The sequence below is a fragment of the Kogia breviceps genome, chromosome 19 (genome assembly GCF_026419965.1).
Source record: "Kogia breviceps isolate mKogBre1 chromosome 19, mKogBre1 haplotype 1, whole genome shotgun sequence".
Classification (NCBI taxonomy): domain Eukaryota; kingdom Metazoa; phylum Chordata; class Mammalia; order Artiodactyla; family Physeteridae; genus Kogia; species Kogia breviceps.
The window spans coordinates 56,169,914-56,177,304 of record NC_081328.1 but is presented as its reverse complement, the minus strand read 5'-3'; the positions used below and the strand labels follow the sequence as shown (position 1 = coordinate 56,177,304).

The window sequence follows — 7,391 nt, the reverse complement described above, 5'->3', positions numbered from 1 at the left end:
TGGGACCTGTCCCTGCTCTGAGTGTGGAGATGTCATATTTAACATGACACAGCACATACTGTATTGAGACCTGCTGAGGAACCTAGGGGTGCAGCCCATTAACTATAGCTGAGTGACTCCAAGCAAGTCACCAAAGATCTTGGTGCTTCAGCTTCTTGGTTTTAAAAATTAGACAAATAGTGCAGAAAGCCCTAGGGGTGAATGAACGTTTGGGAAAGTCACATCTGAGTGTGTGGCCAGGTGACATGAGTAGCTGTTGGAGGAGCCTGCCTGTAATGATAATAACAATAATAATGTAATGCTATTTTATTAATATTAATTATACCTATTAGTATCTTTTTTGCATCTTTGCTTTGTTCCCTGTATTAGGTGAGGTTCATGTGATCTAATTTTAAGCCCATCAGTACCCTTCTATGATGAGTTGACACTCATCTCCATTTTACAGATGAGAGAAGTTGAGGCACAGAGCATGGAAGGGATTTTCCCCAAGGTTTAGACACACTGGCTGTTTTTTTTTTTTTAAATTTTTAAACATCTTTATTGGAGTATAACTGTTTTACAATAGTGTGTTAGTTTTTCCTTTACAACAAAGTGAGTCAGTTATACATATACATATGTTCCCATATCTCTTCCCTCTTGCGTCACCCTCCCTCCCACCCTCCCTATCCCACCCCTCTAGGTGGTCACAAAGCACAGAGCTGACCTCCCTGTGCTATGCGGCTGCTTCCCACTAGCTATCTGTTTTACATTTGATAGTGTGTATATGTCCCTGCCCCTCTCTCACTTCGTCACAGCTTACCCTTCCCCCTCCCCATATCCTCAAGTCCATGCTCTAGTCAATCTGTGTTTTATTCCCGTCCTACCACTAATCTCTTCATGACATTTTTTTTTCCTTAGAGTCCATATATATGTGTTAGCGTACGGTATTTGTTTTTCTTCTTCAGACTTACTCCAGGTCCATCCACCTCATTACAAATAACTCAGTTTCATTTCTTTTTATGGCTGAGTAATATTCCATTGTATATATGTGCACTGGCTGTTTTTGCAACTGAGAGCTCTTCCAAGTATGACATTTGCCACCTGCGTTCAGGTAACAGCAAGGTGTCTGGAAACCCAACCTCTGTCCAGTCTTGCCAGCCAAAAACCAGTGACATTTGCCCCCCATGATGAGAGGCTGGCTTCACCTTGTTCCTTGAATCCTAGTGAGACCAAGTGTGAAAACCCCTGTTTTTCTCTCTCTTCCAGGGAAAGCAAAGGAGGGAAAGCACTGCATTACCATGCTAATCAATTACCTCCCCCCACCCCCGCAAAAAAAAAAAAAGAAAAACAAAACTAACTCTGTTTAGTTCTAAATACGAACAAAAGGACCTTTAGAATCTGGAGTACAGAACCAGAAAAATCAGGAAATTAAAGTTCAGGGTTCAGCGCCCCTCTTAGCCTCTTCGGTTGTGTCTGTTGCAACCCAAGTGGCGGCAGAGCCCTTAGGGCCCTTCGTTTACAGGGGGCAAGGCTATAATGATGCCTTAGAAAGTCCCACAACATCTCTGGAAATGCATTGGCTCCCGAGAGCTGTCCCCACTGCTGTCTCTTTTCTAGCCCTCCTGTTTTGGCTCATTTGCATGAGAACAGATTCCTTTGTGCAAACTTGGCCTGCCGGGTCTCTGTCAAGGTTCGGAGTCCTTCTAGTCTTCATGTTGGGTTGCTAGGCAGATATGACCCTGGCTTGCAAATAAGCTCCCTGCATTTACCAGCCCGTGAGAACTTCAACTTGGGGTAAGTAGACTGAAAGGAATCTTGTCTGGAGCTCAGGGAAGTATAAGCCTGCCTTTAAGGGCTGGGTCTTCAGAGCAGCCAAGGAAGAGGGGGAGCCCTGGAGGGGCTCGTAGGGAGGCCTGGAGGGCCTGCCCACCCGCCCGCTCTCCTCCTTCCCTGTCTCTGCGCCACGTGCCTGTCTTACCGTGAGTATTCGATGAACTCAAACTCTCGCTTTAAAACTTTAATATCTGCTTCTCCGGACAGCACGGAACTTCACAGACTTTTCCCCCTAGGAATCCTGAGTTTCGAGGTGGAGGTGCTGGGTTTATCTTGAGGTTTACAGGATTTCCCCCAACCCTGACATTTGATGGCTTGAGGGAAGGCAGGGCCCTTCAAACAGAAATGCATGTTTGGGGGAGAATTTGAAGATTTCCCAAGGGGAAAATCTGTTCTGAGGCACAGTTTTGGGGGAATCACTTTTCAGAACATCAGCTCTTTCCTGAAGCTGATTTGTCTGAGAACCCACCATGGGGCAGGCCCGCTGTTCCTTTATTCCTGCCTGGTGGGCCTTCTCTTGCTTAGCCAGAGCCAAGATCTCACTAGGGTGCCCTGTTCTAGCTGTAAACACCTCTGGGGGGGAGATCAAAATATTATGTCAGGGAAAGCTCCTTTCTTCAAGTCAGTATGTCCCATCTCCCAAGTGCATCTTGTTAAAGATGCATTTCCAAGAAAGTTATCTTGTGCTTAATAATAATTTGTTAAAATTTATAAGTTGTTTGATTATAAACAATTACTTACAGTAGTAATGATAGTGGCTCGATCCAGAAGGGATTTTTTTTTTTTTTACACTTGGAGCATAGCATAAGCAATTAAATTTCAATTTCTACACAAAGTCTGTGTTCCAGAAAAGCAGGATAAGGTAATTCACTACTTCTGAACATAAAGGTCTAGTATATTGAGATAGAATGGAAATACAGTTTTGAAAAAAAGAGAGAGAAATGGTAGAAAATTTCAAACCTAATGAGAACTCTTCTCAAATAATTTTTGAATGAATGATGGTGAGAATTCCCTGACGGTCCAGTGGTTAGGACTCGGCACTTTCACTGCTGGGGCCTGGATTCAATCCCTGGTGGGGGAACTAAGATCCTGCAATTGCTCTGGTGTTTATATGACATTGGATACATTGAAAAGCGTGGTGTAATAGTTTTGTTATAAAAGTCAGCATTTATGGATACAATTGAAGTGATAACTTTTGCAGCTATTTAGAATTGTGATGAAACAATGAAGGTAACTTAACCCCGTGTGAGGGTTTTAGGGGCTGAATGTTTGTGCCCCTCACCATTCAGATGTTGAAGCCCCTCCCCCTCCCCCTCCCCCCCCTCCCCCCTGCAATGTGACAGTATCTGGAGATGGGGCCTTTGGGAGGAATTAGGGTTAGATTAGGTCATGAGGGTGGGGCCCATATAATGGAATTCGTGCCCTTATAAGAAGAGGAAGAGAGAGAAACCTCTCTGTCTCTCTGTGTCTCTCTCTGTGAGCACACACTGAGGAAAGGCCACGTGAAGGTGCAGTGAAAAGACAGCTATCTACAAGCCAGGAAGGGAGCCCTCACTAGCACCTGACCATGCCGGCATCCTGATCTCAGACTTGTGAACACCAGAACCAGGAGAAAAATACATTCCTATTTTTTAAGCCACCCGGTCTATGGTATTTTGCTATGGCAGCTTGAGTTAATACAGAAGGGGTTTTTTGTTTTCCCATATTCTTTTAGAGGATACCCAAGCAGAAACATCTGCAGGCCAATGAGGAGGATCCACATTAGTACGAGGACAAGGAAGATGTGGTTCCCCGCCCTCCAGGATCAGTTCTGCATGGAGAGGGAAAACAAACCCAAGAGTCTCCATAGTGGACTGTGAAAGGCAAGGGAGGGGGGCTGTGTAATTGAGAGGTTTGGTGGAAGATGCTGTAAATGTTAAGAGGCGCATGTGAACGTGGACTCCAAGGCCCGACTTGGAATCCCGGGTCTGCCCTGGTAGCTGTGTCACCTTTGGACGAATTAACCTCTCTGCCTCCGTCTGCTCGTCCATGAAAGGGGGATGATAATAATAATAATAATAATAATACCTCCCTCAGAGGATAGTTGTGTGGGGAGCTTAGTGCTGCGTTGCCAGGTTAACCGAATCAACCTGTGTAAGAGGCTGGGGGCGTTGAGGAAGATGGAGCTCGGTGGGCCTAGAATGGGTAGGAAAGTTCTTGCAAGCACTGGCAAGGCGGAGGGGTGAAGGGTGAAGAGAATGAGAGGAAGGTGGTGGTGGGGGGGAGAGTATGCTGGACTTGGGGACAGGGAGGTCACCTCCCCACCCAGGGTACCAGGGGCCTCTGGTGATCTGAATTCTCGCATGCCTGGTTACCGCTCTGGGCAGTGTGGATGTGTCCCTGTGGGCACTGCGTTCACTCTGGAGTAACTTTGACTTGGATGTCCACACTGATATTTGTCCTTTTTTGTCTTCATCGTTTACTGCTCCTGTAGTTTTGTCATCTTCTCACCGCTTATAAAGAAAAAAAAAATGAGAGAACAATGGCCTTGAGGAGGTCTCTATAAATGATCTCAAGCCTGTTGCAAAAGTCTTAAAAACAGAACAAAACAAAAATTAAAATTCTCGGGACCAAGTAATTTTAATCACATTGCTTTCAGGAACAAATACATGTCATAGTAGACTCTCATGGCACGGTTGTGAGTCATGGAGTTTTGGAAAGTGCTGGGTGTGGGACCACTGGGTTTTGTCGCCACCAGATCAGGCTTCCTTGGGGTGATTGTTGAAGTCCCACCCTCCCGTCATGTTCCTCAAAGTCCAAGGAATGAAAACCTGCTCTCCTGCTGTGTTTCTTGCCTAAAGGGAGATGCTGGCTTTCCCCATCTTGTCTAAACACGCACGGCCTGCCTGGCTGCTCCCTGGAACAGTACACACTGTTAAGCTTCTACTTTAACCCTGTCAGAGCAGTGCGTCCATGCATCTCCAGGTGGCTAGCGGGATATGAGGCCAAGAAGCTAGAAGGATGCTCCAGGACTGTGTTAGGGGTTTGAGGCAAGGAGGGACCCTGCCCTGCCGTGGTCGGTGGAGGGCTCTGGCGTCTGTGTTGAGCTCAGATGCTTAGTAGGGATCCGGGGCGGGGCTGGGTACAGGGAACATCCATCCATCCTTCCATCCCACGTCCATTGCTGCTCTATCTGGACAGCGTCCGCTCATACAGCCCACTCGTGCGCACCGGCGAATGCAGTAGCCTCCCAGACCACAAAACCACGCCTCGAAGGACGTGGTCCGTACTCTCAAAGCGTTTACTCTCTAGTTTAGAACAGAGGACACACATGTGATTATCACCTAAAGCAGCCCCTCAGCAAAGGGCGCTTTTGCAAGTGAGACTCTCAGAGGCAGGGGAGCTGAGAACGGTCATCTGAATTTAGGGAAGTGATGAGATGAAGCTGAGTTTTCAGGGTGGGATGGCGGCTCGGCCGTAGTGGTTCAGGTCAGATGCACTCATTCGGCAAGTGTGGGTTGAACGCTTCCTGGGTTGGGTAACCGGATTATGCAGTGTGTGAAACAGATAGACATCCCTGCCCTCATGGAATTCACATCTTAGAGTTGTGGTGTTTTCTTGTTGGAGCAGTTAGCTCAGTGTCATGGACAGATAATCCTTTTGGATGTTTCTGATATTAAAATGTAATTCCCACTTTCTTTTTAAAAAAATTTTTATGGGAGTAGAGTTGATTTACAATGTTGTGTTAGATTCAGATGTACAGCAAAGTGAATCTGTTATACATGTACATATATCTGTTCTTTTTCGGAGTCTTTTCCCATATAGGCCATCACGGAGTATTGAGTAGAGTTCCCTGGGCTGCACAGCAGGTCTTTATTAGTGATCTAGTTTATATATAGTCGTGTGTATATGTCAATCCCGACCTCCCAATGTATCCCTTCCCCTGTTACCCTGGTAACCATGTTTGTTTTCTACATGTGTGACTCTTTTTCTGTGTTATAGGTAAGTTCATTTGTACCCTTTTTTTTTTAGATTCCACATATAAGCGATGTCATGTGGTATTTGCCTATCTCTGTCTGGCTTACTTCACACAGTATGACAATCTCTAGGTCCATCCATGTGGCTGCAAATGGTATTGCGTAATTCCACTTTCAACTGGCATCATCAGCAAAGGACGATGTCCCTCACAGCCCCTCTGCGTCTTGACCTCGTACTGTTACGTTGTCCAGAACCAGAGTTGCTGGTGGGTGGTGTACTCCAGGAACCATGCTACGTGTCCCCAGGGTCTGCCCGGGACAGAAGGACCCAGCTCAGGTTTTCCCAAAGCAGCACCGACGACCATGCGATTTTGCGTGACCAGGAACACAATGCAAATCAGGATGGCTCTTCATTTTCCCTTTGGCCTCGTTGTAACCATAGTGCTTGTACCTTTTACCTTTTCTGGGTTCAGGATCCCACAGCCAAGAATGCTGACAGCCGCTTATGACACAGAGTCAGCCAATAGCTGCAGGGAGTCTGGTTTTAAAACATCTATACTCGGAACAGTTTTGCTTAATACTAATTGTAGTAACGCTTTGGCTTTGCATGGTACTTTTTCAGAGTATTCTCATGTTTGTTATCTCTTTATCCTCAAGTCAGTTGAGAGAGGGGAGAATAATCGTCCACATCTCTGAGCACTTACTGGGAGCAGGCACTCGTGTTGGGTTTGGGGTGGAGGAACTTTTCTATGGCTCTGTTTTTCAGGTAAGTGGGGAAACTGAGGCTCAGAGAAATTCCATAACCTATCCAGTCACACAGCTGGGAAATGACTCTTCTGAATCCTGGACACATATACTTCTGCAGACAGGCCATCACATCCCCAAAGCCAATTCTCCAAAAAGCAGAAGTATATACATATACTTCACTGAATTGAGTTGAGTTTTTTTTTTTTTTTTTTTTTTTGCCAGACCACATGGCTTGCGGGATCTTAGTTCCCCGACTAGGGATCGAACTCCGGCCCATGGCAGTGAGAGCACAGAGTCCTAATCACTGGACCACTGGACTGCCAGGGAATTCCCAGAATTAAGCATTTTTTTCCCCCAAGTTTTGGTCTTATCATTACTTCTGCCCCTGCTTCAGCCTCAGAGATTCTCAGATAAAACTTAGCTGGAGGGCTTCCCTGGCGGCACAGTGGTTAAGAATCCGCCCACCAGTGCACGGGACACAGGTTCGAGCCCTGGTCCGGGAAGATCCCACATGCAGCGGAGCAACTAAGCCCGTGTGCCACAACTGCTGAGCCCACGTGCCACAACTACTGAAGCCCGCACACCTAGGGCCTGTGCTCCGCAACAAGAGAAGCCACCACAATGAGAAGCCCACGCACCACAACGAAGAGTAGCCGCCGCTTGCCACACCTAGGGAAAGCCCACGCGCAGCAACGAAGACCCAACGCAGCCAAACATAAACAAACGAACAAAGAAATAAATTTATTTTTAAAAAACCAAACTTAGCTCGAATCTCTCTTAGCAGGCTTGGGCTGCCATAGCAAAATACCACAGACTGGGGGCTTACACACAGAACTTTGTTTCTCATAGTTCTAGAGGCTGGGAAGTCTAAGATCA

General features: G+C 46.5%; 1 protein-coding gene across 11 annotated transcripts in view; it reads left to right on the top strand.

Annotated features, from left to right (window-relative positions):
- ARSG (arylsulfatase G) overlaps window positions 1-7,391 on the top strand; it is a 164,519-nt gene that overhangs the window by 33,455 nt on the left and 123,673 nt on the right. The window contains exon 1 of one of the 11 annotated variants that reach the window (XM_067021163.1): window positions 1,937-1,958. The exons of the other annotated variants lie outside the window; for them this stretch is intronic. The gene's annotated coding sequence lies outside the window, so the exon portion shown is untranslated. Of the gene's footprint in view, window positions 1-1,936; window positions 1,959-7,391 lie in introns of those variants that run through there. 11 annotated transcript variants of the gene reach the window in all.